Genomic DNA, 9,974 nt, shown 5'->3' with positions numbered 1-9,974 from the left:
CTGACTATAAATGGGAAAATAAATTACAAACGTGATGTTGATTTAGCGTTTAATCAATTTGCATTTCCAACAGATTTTTCAGCAGATATACACTTCAGGAGAGGGGTAATTTCTGTCCCTCCTTGACCTGGAAGAAGATTTATGAGAGGGTGATGGTGTCAACACGGGTCACACGCAGGTCCTCATCAAACTTGGTTCAAATGCAGTTCCTCAAAACAGAAACACTGGGAGGGGGAAAGAGATAAGCTTATTTAACAGACAGACTCAATATGGAGGTCAATGTCTAAGATTACATTTATGTCAGGAGTTCACGCACCTAGCACAAAAACTTTAGAGGAATCTGTATATGAGCTGCGGTACTTACCCAGAAAGTACTGCAGACCGAAGATCAATGAAGAGATACAACAATTTTTCCAGAGGAAATTCCATAATTTGCTGTTTTGTTGATGGTGGTGGAAAACCTTCTTTCTGGCACTGCTCCAGAATCTCCTATAAATGTTCAATTGGGTTGTGATCTGGTGACAGACACACCCTTTAAACCCCCTATGCTCATTTGAGACTTATTTTAAAGTCACTGAGATCTCTTCTTTTAGCGTTGGTAGCCAAAATAATGGGAAACTAACCCGAAGCATGATGGGAAGTTAATTGCTTAATTAATAACCCAGGAATCACACCTGTGTGGAAGCACCTGCTTCCAATTTTTTTTGGATCCCTTATTTACTCAAGTGCTTCCTTTATTTTGGCATTTACCTGTATGTTCCCCTAGGAGGTGGTAGAAATGTATTCCAAATGATTCAAAGCTGTAATGGCCCGCCAAATGTAATAACCTCGGTGGAATGAAAACAATCATTTAGGAAATGTTCTTAAATCTGTCTTTTACTTTGAAAATGTGGAGTAGGTTGTGTAGTTTGGTAGAAATTCTTTAATTTAATCCATTTTAAAGGTAACAACATTTGACAACTGTTCAAGGGGTGTGTAGACTTTTTCACTGTCTGTATAACTTTTACATCTGTAAAAAGTGATCACATTTATATGCAGGACCAATACATGCGTGTTGTGTTGCCTTATGACAGTGTTACGGCCATAGAAATAAAGCGAGTAGAAACTTCTTGGAACCTCTGACCTTGGCAATTTCACTGGTGACCTCATGGGTACACATAAAATGGCGAAAGCTGGTATTGTAATGTATAATTTCCATGGTAATTTGGAAAGTTAATACTAAGACTATTTCCTCTCAATGATTTCTTTGGATGAAAACATTTTGAGTATATGTACATTTTGTTCTCACTCACATTTCTGTGAAGATAATGTTTATGTAAGTTGAAAAATACATCCCAGGGTTTGGTATTCAAAAGACTGAGGCAGAGTTTCCTCTAACTTTTTAACCTGGGATATATTAAAGTCTATGAAATATGAAAGCTAGCACACCCTTGGATTGCACATTACAAAACATAAGAAAAGCATTGTCCAGCAGTTTAACTAGGAACTTTAATAATGAATTAATTAAAACGAGGCTCTTCATCATTCTTCTTGGTTTTAGGGCGGACTACATCCCAAAATGGTGTATTGTATATTTTATTATGTTTCGAACATTTGTAAGTTGTTTTAATGTTTGTAGCTGAAATGGTTATAGAGCAGTAGCATTTAAATTGTCTACCACTGCGTTCGTATGGTTGGCATTGAACCCATTAGCCCGTTACATTGGTGGGAATTGGCCTATATGGATAAGGCTAAATTGAAATGTTTCTTACAGAAGAAATACCAACATGCATAAACATGGTAGCAATTAAAAGAGAACAGTTTGGAGATTATGGGGAAATTATTTGACCAAAGGTGAGGACACAACAGTTCACAAGACTGAATCCAAACGTTACACTGTTGATTTTATGTGCATTTTACATTTACTGTACTTTTCACCACATTTTTTGATAATAAAATTGGAACTCTGAAAACATACAGTAACATGAAAATAATATTCCTGGAAAATCAAATCAAATGTTATTGTCACATGCACCAAATACAACAGGTTTAGAAATTACCATGACATGCTTACTTACAAGCCCAACAGTGCAGTGCAGTTTTAAGAAAAATAAGAGTTAAGAAAATATTTACTAAATATACTAAAGTAAAAAAAAAAAAATAGCAGAGAGAACAGTCTAAGTAGCAGAGAGAACAGTCTATGACTAGGGAGTCTTTGGCAATTTTTAGGGCCCTCCTGTAGATTTGTTTTAAGATTAATTGTATACTGTGCAACTTTCATAAGGTCTGGATGCTTTATGTGGAATACTGTATGACAAAAGGAGTCTGTATTGAAAATATGCCCCCGTCAGGGGAGATACCTATTTAGGCAATCCCTAGCTGCTGGGCTGCTCAGCCCTGGCCCTGGGGGTCTGCTGTACTGTTGTTACTCTGGCCTTGACCTAACACACCTGAACCCAATAATGAATGTTTCACTAAGAACCTAAAGCTGAGTGGGGTGTGTTGACGGCTGAGTTTGCTACCAAAGAAGATCCAAGGGGAAAGTCCATTTCACCAGCCGAGGGAGAGTCAGTTAATCCAATATTGATATAGTAGGTAGATTCCAGATGTGGCATTGGTAGCCAACGTCACAGAGATCATGCAGCCCCCACGTATGGGGAATCTGATTAGTTGTTTACATCACGTCTTGTGATTGCTGGATTATAGCTCACCACTGCCAACACTGTTGGCTAGTGGCTAAAGGGCTTTAGCCATGGCTAGTGGCTAAAGCCCGTGGACCAATTTGACTCAACTTATCAACTTACTGTTGAGTTAGAATAATAGAATAGAATACACAATGTGTAATTTTAGAAATTTGGTTGTGCATCAGTCCCTCAATAAGCCCATGTCAGCTAAAAATGTATTAGATTTGTAAATTAGTCTAACGGCCAGCTACAGTATCTAAACTTGTACTATGTCGAATTAGAGCCCACTGATAATCAGTTATCACATTAAAAGCTGCAAACATTTGCCTCCATCCTATGGCAAAAAGTGTAGAATTTTAATTTTAATTTATTTTATTTAACCTTTATTTAACTAGGCACGTCAGTTAAGAACAAATTCTTATTTACAATGACAGCCTACCCCGGCCAAACCCGGACAACGCTGGGCCAATTGTCCACCGCTCTATGGCCGGTTGTGATACAGCCTGGAATCAAACCAGGGTCTGTAGTGATGCCTCTAGGACTGAGATGCAGTGCTTTTGACTGCTGCACCACTCGGGAGCCCTTTAAAAACGGCCACATTTTCTCTATACCCCATGGCAAAATTTGGAGGGTTTCCGTAAATATGGAGACAACTGGAAAAGGATGGATGAGATTGACCTGCGTGCCTACATGGGGCTGCTAATCTTAGCGGTGTGTACAGGTCCCAAGGCGAGGCTACATGTAGCCTCTGGGATGCAGAGAGTGGAAGGGCGATTTTCCATGCCACGATGCCACTGAAAGTCTTTCACACTTTCTCAAGAATGCTACGATTTAATAACCGTGAGTCAAGACCTGCAAGACGTGTGAGAGACAAACTGGCGGCCATAAGAGAGGTCTGGGAGAAGTAGGTGGCGTGTCTGCCATACCTCTACAACCCTGGGCCTGAAGTAACAGTGGATGAGCAACTGATTACTTTCAGAGGTACATTTTTACTTTCATATCTGTAATGTAAGTGATTTTCAATGTAAGTGATTTTCTTCACCTCCTATGAACTCAGCCAGCAGCTCCTGAAGAGGAAGATCACCATGGTTGGCACAGTTAGAAAGAACAAGCCTGAGCTCCCCCCTGCAATCCTCACAACAAGGGGGAGAGAGGCCTTCTCATCAAAGTTTGCCTTCACCCCCACCACCACTCTAGTTTCTTACCTCCCAAAGAGGAACAAGAATGTGGTCCTCCTCAGCACATTGCACAAAACGGCTCAGATCAGTGATCATGAGGACAGGAAGCCAGTCATCATCCTGGACTACAACCACAACAAAGGAGCCATGGACAACCTGGACAAGGTGATTGGAACTTACAGATGCAGGAGGATGACTGCCCGCTGGCCCCTGGTCATCTTTCATAGCATCATTGATGTGTCCTCATACAATGCCTTCGTGATATGGAACCAGACCAACCCTACCTGGATGCCTGATAAGCAGTACAAGAGGAGGGTGTTCCTGGAGCAGCTGGGAAAAGCAGTTGTAACCCCACACATTCAAATAAGGGAGAGCCTCCCCCGCACAGCAGCCTCTGCAGCGCTTGTGAAAGCTGTTCAGGAGGCTGAATCTTGTCCTGATCCACCTGAGGCTGCAGCTGGGGCAGGCAAGAGGAGGAGATGCCAATTCTGTCCCCCAAAGAAGGACTGTAAAACAAATACTATGTGCTGCACATGTGAGAAATACATCTGCAAAGTCCATGCACACACACTTGCATACTGTCCTACATGTGCTAATTAGAGTTGATTGATTTATGTTCTTCACGTTTTTGTATCTATTATCTTACTTTATTCTTAGTTATTGTTATTGTTTATACACCTTGTGGGTGTGGTTAAAAAAATGGGAGAAGACTAGTGTTGTAGTTGAATTCCACATTGTACAGTATATAAGAATATATCAATAAGTTGCGAAAAAAGTTCAAGACTTACTGTTTCCCTTCAATAAAATGCATTCAAAACTACTTTCTGCACATTTGTGCTACTTTCATAGGCTATACAAGTGCTATCTCTTGCTAAAAAAGTATGTTTACACCTATGGAGTACCTTCAGCAATAATAATAATAAACCTCTACTTTAGTAAATAAAACAATTATGACAGGTGTGTTGTAATAAAAACGAGTGGTGTCCACTGATTAAATGTCTTTCTGCATTGTGAAGGAAAACCCAGATATTCACAAAGTTTGTGATGCATGACAGGTTGTTTCTTCATTGAAAAATAGATTTGGACTTTAAAATTAAATTAAGCTGCTTTATTTTAAGGGTTTAGTGAATGCGGGTAATTTTTTACCGGGACTATACAGAATGTTAAGACTACACAAGGGTTAAAACAATTCCATATAGCATAGTAGAACCCCACCCCAGGCTTAGACAGGGCTTAGACTCTGATGGGTTAATGGTTGTGATCGAAGAAAACTTACGATTGATCAACAACATTGTAGTTACTCCACAATACTAACCTAAATGACAGAGTGAAAAAAAGGAAGCCTGTACAGAATACAAATATTCCAAAACATGTATTGTGTTTGCAACAAGGCACTTTAAAAGATGAACCATCAAACAGACAAAGTGTCAATACAGGACTAAGATTGAACCGTACTACACCGGCTCCAACGCTTGTCGGATGTGGCAGGGCTTGCAAACTATTACAGACTACAAAGGGAAGCACAGCCACGAGCTACCCAGTGACAGGAGCCTACCAGATGAGCTAAATTACCTCTATGCTCGCTTTGAGGCAAGTAACACTGAAGCATGCACGAGAGCACCAGCTGTTCCAGATGACTGTGTGATCATGGTCTCCGTAGCTGATGTGAGTAAAACCTTTAAACAGGTCAACATTCACAAGGCCGCAGGGCCAGACGGATTACCAGGACGTGTACTCCGAGCATGCGCTGACCAACTGGCAAGTGTCTTCACTGATATTTTCAACCTCTCCCTGTTCGAATCTGTAATACCAACATGTTTCAAACAGACCACCATAGTCCCTGTACCCAAGAACACTAAGGTAACCTGCCTAAATGACTACTGACCCGTAGCACTCACGTCTGTAGCCATGAGGTGCTTTGAAAGGCTGGTCATGGCTCACATCAACACCATTATCCCAGAAACCCTAGACCCACTCCAATTTCCATACCGTCCCAACTGATCCACAGATGATGCAATCTCTATTGCACTCAACACTGCCCTTTCCCAACTGGACACAAGGAACACCTATGTGAGAATGTTATTCATTGACTACAGCTCAGCGTTCAACACCATAGTGATCTCAAAGCTCATCACTAAGCTAAGGATCCTGGGACTAAACACCCCCCCTCTGCAACTGGATCCTGGACTTCCTAACGGGCCGCCCCAGATGGTAAGGGTAGGTAACAACACATCCGCCACACTGATCCTCAACATGGGGGCCCCTCAGTGGGTGCGTGCTCAGTCCCCTTCTGTACTCCCTGTTCACTCATGACTGCATGGCCAGGCATGACTCCAATACCATCATCAAGTTTGCCGATGACACAACAGTGGTCGGCCTGATCACCAACAACAATGTGACAGCCTATAGGGAGGAGGTCAGAGACCTGGCCGTGTGGTGCCAGGACAACAACCTCTCACTCAATGTGATCAAGACAAAGGAGATGATTGTGGACTACAGGAAAAGGAGGGCCGAGCACACCCTCATTCTCATCGACGGGGCTGCAGTGGAGCAGTTGTGTCCACATCACCAACAAACTATCATGGTCCAAACACACTAAGACAGTTATGAAGAGGGTACGACAATGCCTATTCCCACTCAGGAGACTGAAAATATTTGGCATGGGTCCTCAGATCCTCAAAAGGTTCTACCATCAAGAGCATCCTGACTGGCTGCATCACTGCCTGGTATGGCAACTGCCCAGCCTCCGACCGCAAGGCACTACAGAGGGTAGAGTACATCACTGGGGCCAAGCTTCCTGCCGTCCAGGACCTCAATACCAGGCAGTGTCAGATGAAGGCCCTGAAAACTGGCAAAAGACTCCGGCCACCCTAGTCATAGACGGCAAGCGGTACCGGAGCGCCAACAGCTTCTACCCTCAAGCCATAAGACTCCTGAACAGCTAATCAAAAGGCTACCCAGAACCCTCTTTTATGCTGCTGCTACTCTATTTTTATTATCTATGCATAGTCATCACTTTACCTCTAACTACATGTACATATTGCCTCAATTACCTCAACTAACCTGTGCCCCTGCACATTGACTCTGTACTGGTACCCCCTGTATATAGCCTCGCTATTGCTATTTTACTGCTGCTGTTTAATTATTTGTTACTTTTATAAAAAATTTTACTCATCTATTTTTTACTTGACACGTTTTCTTTCTTAACTTCTTAAAGCATTGTTGGTTAAAATCTCTTAAGGATCCGCACCTTTTTTTCAATTTTCGCAAAAAATGACCCAAATCTAACTGGCTGTAGCTCAGAACCTGAAGCAAGGATATGCATATTCCTGATACCATTTGAAAGGAAACACTTTGAAGTTTCTGGAAATGTGAAATGAATATAACACATTAGATCTGGTAAAAGATAATACAAAGAAAAAAACATGCGTTTAATTTTTTTTTTTACCATCATCTTTGAAATGCAAGAGAAAGGCCATAATGTATTATTTCAGCCCAGGCACAATTTAGATTTTGGCCACTAGATGGCAGCAGTGTATGTGCAACGTTTTAGACTGATCCAATGAACCATTGCATTTCACTTAAAATGTTTGTATAAAGTTTGCCTAATTAGTTTATTAATACATTTTCAAGTTCAATACTGTGCACTCTCCTCAAACAATAGCATGGTATTCTTTCACTGTAATAGCTACTGTAAATTGGACAGTGCAGTTAGATTAACAAGAATTTAAGCTTTCTGCCAATATCAGATATGTCTATGTCCTGGGAAATGATCTTGTTACTTACAACCTCATGCTAATCACATTAGCCTACGTTAGCTCAACCGTCCCACGGGGGACCCACCAATCCTGTAGAGGTTTTAAGGGCTTGTAAGTAAGCATTTCAATGTAACCTGTTGTATTCGGCGCATGTGACAAATACTATTTTATTTAATTTTATTTATTGAGGGTGTAGCGAAATGCTTGTGTTTCTAGCTCCAATAGTGCAGTAATATCTAACAATTCACAACAATACACACAAACTAAAAGTAACAAGAATAGAATTAAGGAATATATAAATATTAGGATGAGCAATGACGGAGTGCCATAGACTAAAATACAGTAGAATAGAATACAGTATATATGTAAACATTATTAGAGTGACTAGTGTTCCATTATTAAAGTGGCCAGTGATTTCAAGTCTATGTATATGGGCGGCAGCCTCTAAGGTGCAGGGTTACCTAGTGGATTGGGCTGCCCACTTATCCTGCCTCTTCCAAACGCTTGGCTAGGATGAGTCCCCTGCTCCCCCAGACGCTTGTGTTCCAACAGCTGCAGCTGAAGGGATGGTGTGGGCTTCCCAGTTTTATTGATGTTCTCTCTTATGGCCCTTTCTTGTTCTTGTCCTTGACTGCATCTTCTTACAATCGGTGTTGTCTTGACATTTGAAAGTCTAAAAATAAAGCTGTCTAAAAAGAAACAGGTATTTGATTGGTCCGTTTAATGGCCATATCAGGTCTGTTTCGCATATGGTCATTATCCGTTGGTGCACAGCTCAAAATGGCAAAAAAAACAATAAAGAAATACGAAATTACTTTAGATATATTGCTGTGGAAGCTGGATGCATTTCTCCCAGATGGGCTGTTTGTTATTTTTTTCTTCTTGCCTGTTTAACTTGGGTTTCTTGCACAAAATGTATTATTATCTGGCCTATATTAGGGGCCTAAAGAAATAAAATGGTTCGGCGAGGGGGCCATGAGGGAAAAAAAAAAAAAATGGTCCGGTGTGGGGGCCTTGAGGAAAACTACGGGCCGATGTGTTTGAAATGCCATGGCCGATTTCTGGTCCCAGTCCGACCCTTGACACACCCATTTCTGAACATGGCCATATTGGGCTTGTAAATCCTTTGTTGCTATTGTAACTCTGACTGTATGGGATCAAATTGGAGTTTCAAGAACAGCTCAGCAGATGTGGTTTGATACTATCTCTATGACGATGGGTCATAAAACAATCCCAAACAACTTAAGGCTGCATGTATTTCTGACATCCAGTTTCAGGAACATGGCCATTGGCCAAGGAAAAGGTCACTGACAGGGGGTAAAAAACAACCAGATCAGTTGTTTTGTGGATCCATGCCACAGCATGTGACATTTCAAATCCAGATTTAGATGTTTGCGACTTGTGGCATTTGAATGGATGAAATCATGTAAAAAAAATGCTGACATGAGCCAAGGCGTTGGGGTGTCTCAGGCAATCTCCTGTCTGTGGTGATAAAACTACTTTGCGAGCACAGACTAGGGGCTCGATTCAATCCGTATCACAGAACATATGCGTTGTAGCGCGGGTGACAAAACAAAATTGAATGATGATATGATTGAGCCGACATATGCAGCATTTACTGTAAATGCAGTCTCAGAGATTGCGGTAACATTGCCTTTATATGTCAATCGCACAACAAAACAGATCTTATGGGCTTCGGATTGAATCGAGCACTAAATCGTACCCTTAAAATGTATAGGATCAAGAGTTACTGTTCAATCCTCCCAAGGCCAGAATACATCAAATATATACTGTAGAACGCCAGTTGTATATTTACGCAATAAGGCCCTAGGGGGTGTGGTATATGGCCAATATACCACAGCTAAGGTTGGTTCTTAAGCACAACGCAACACAGCGTGACTGGATACAGACCATAGCCGTGGTATATTGGCAATATACCACAAAACCCCTGAGGTGCCTTATTGCTATTATAAACTGGTTACCAATGTCATTAGAAATGTTTTGTCATAGCTTTCAGCCAATCAGCATTCAGGCTTGAACCACCCTGTTTATAATGCCAGTTTCATAAGGACAGTTAAAGTTATGTGATTGCCACATACATTTGTTGACTTTTATATTAATGTTATCTTCATTGATTCTTGAAGAATATAACTTATTAATGCCTCATGAGTTTAGTTCAACTGTCATACCCAATCAGAACCCGATCAGAACCCAAAATCTATGTTTTATTTTACTCCACTGTTTGTAAACAATGTAATTGTAAACAAACACCGTATAGCTTCAAAGCATCATTAAAACTATTAATCTAATCTCATGGATGATCAGTCCTTAACTCCCATAGCTCTATCTATACATTTGAGATGGGTTACATTTCC

Source organism: Salmo salar, chromosome 03, assembly GCF_965601325.2.
Source record: "Salmo salar chromosome 03, fSalSal1, whole genome shotgun sequence".
Lineage (NCBI taxonomy): Eukaryota > Metazoa > Chordata > Actinopteri > Salmoniformes > Salmonidae > Salmo > Salmo salar.
Note: the sequence above shows the minus strand (reverse complement) of the source record.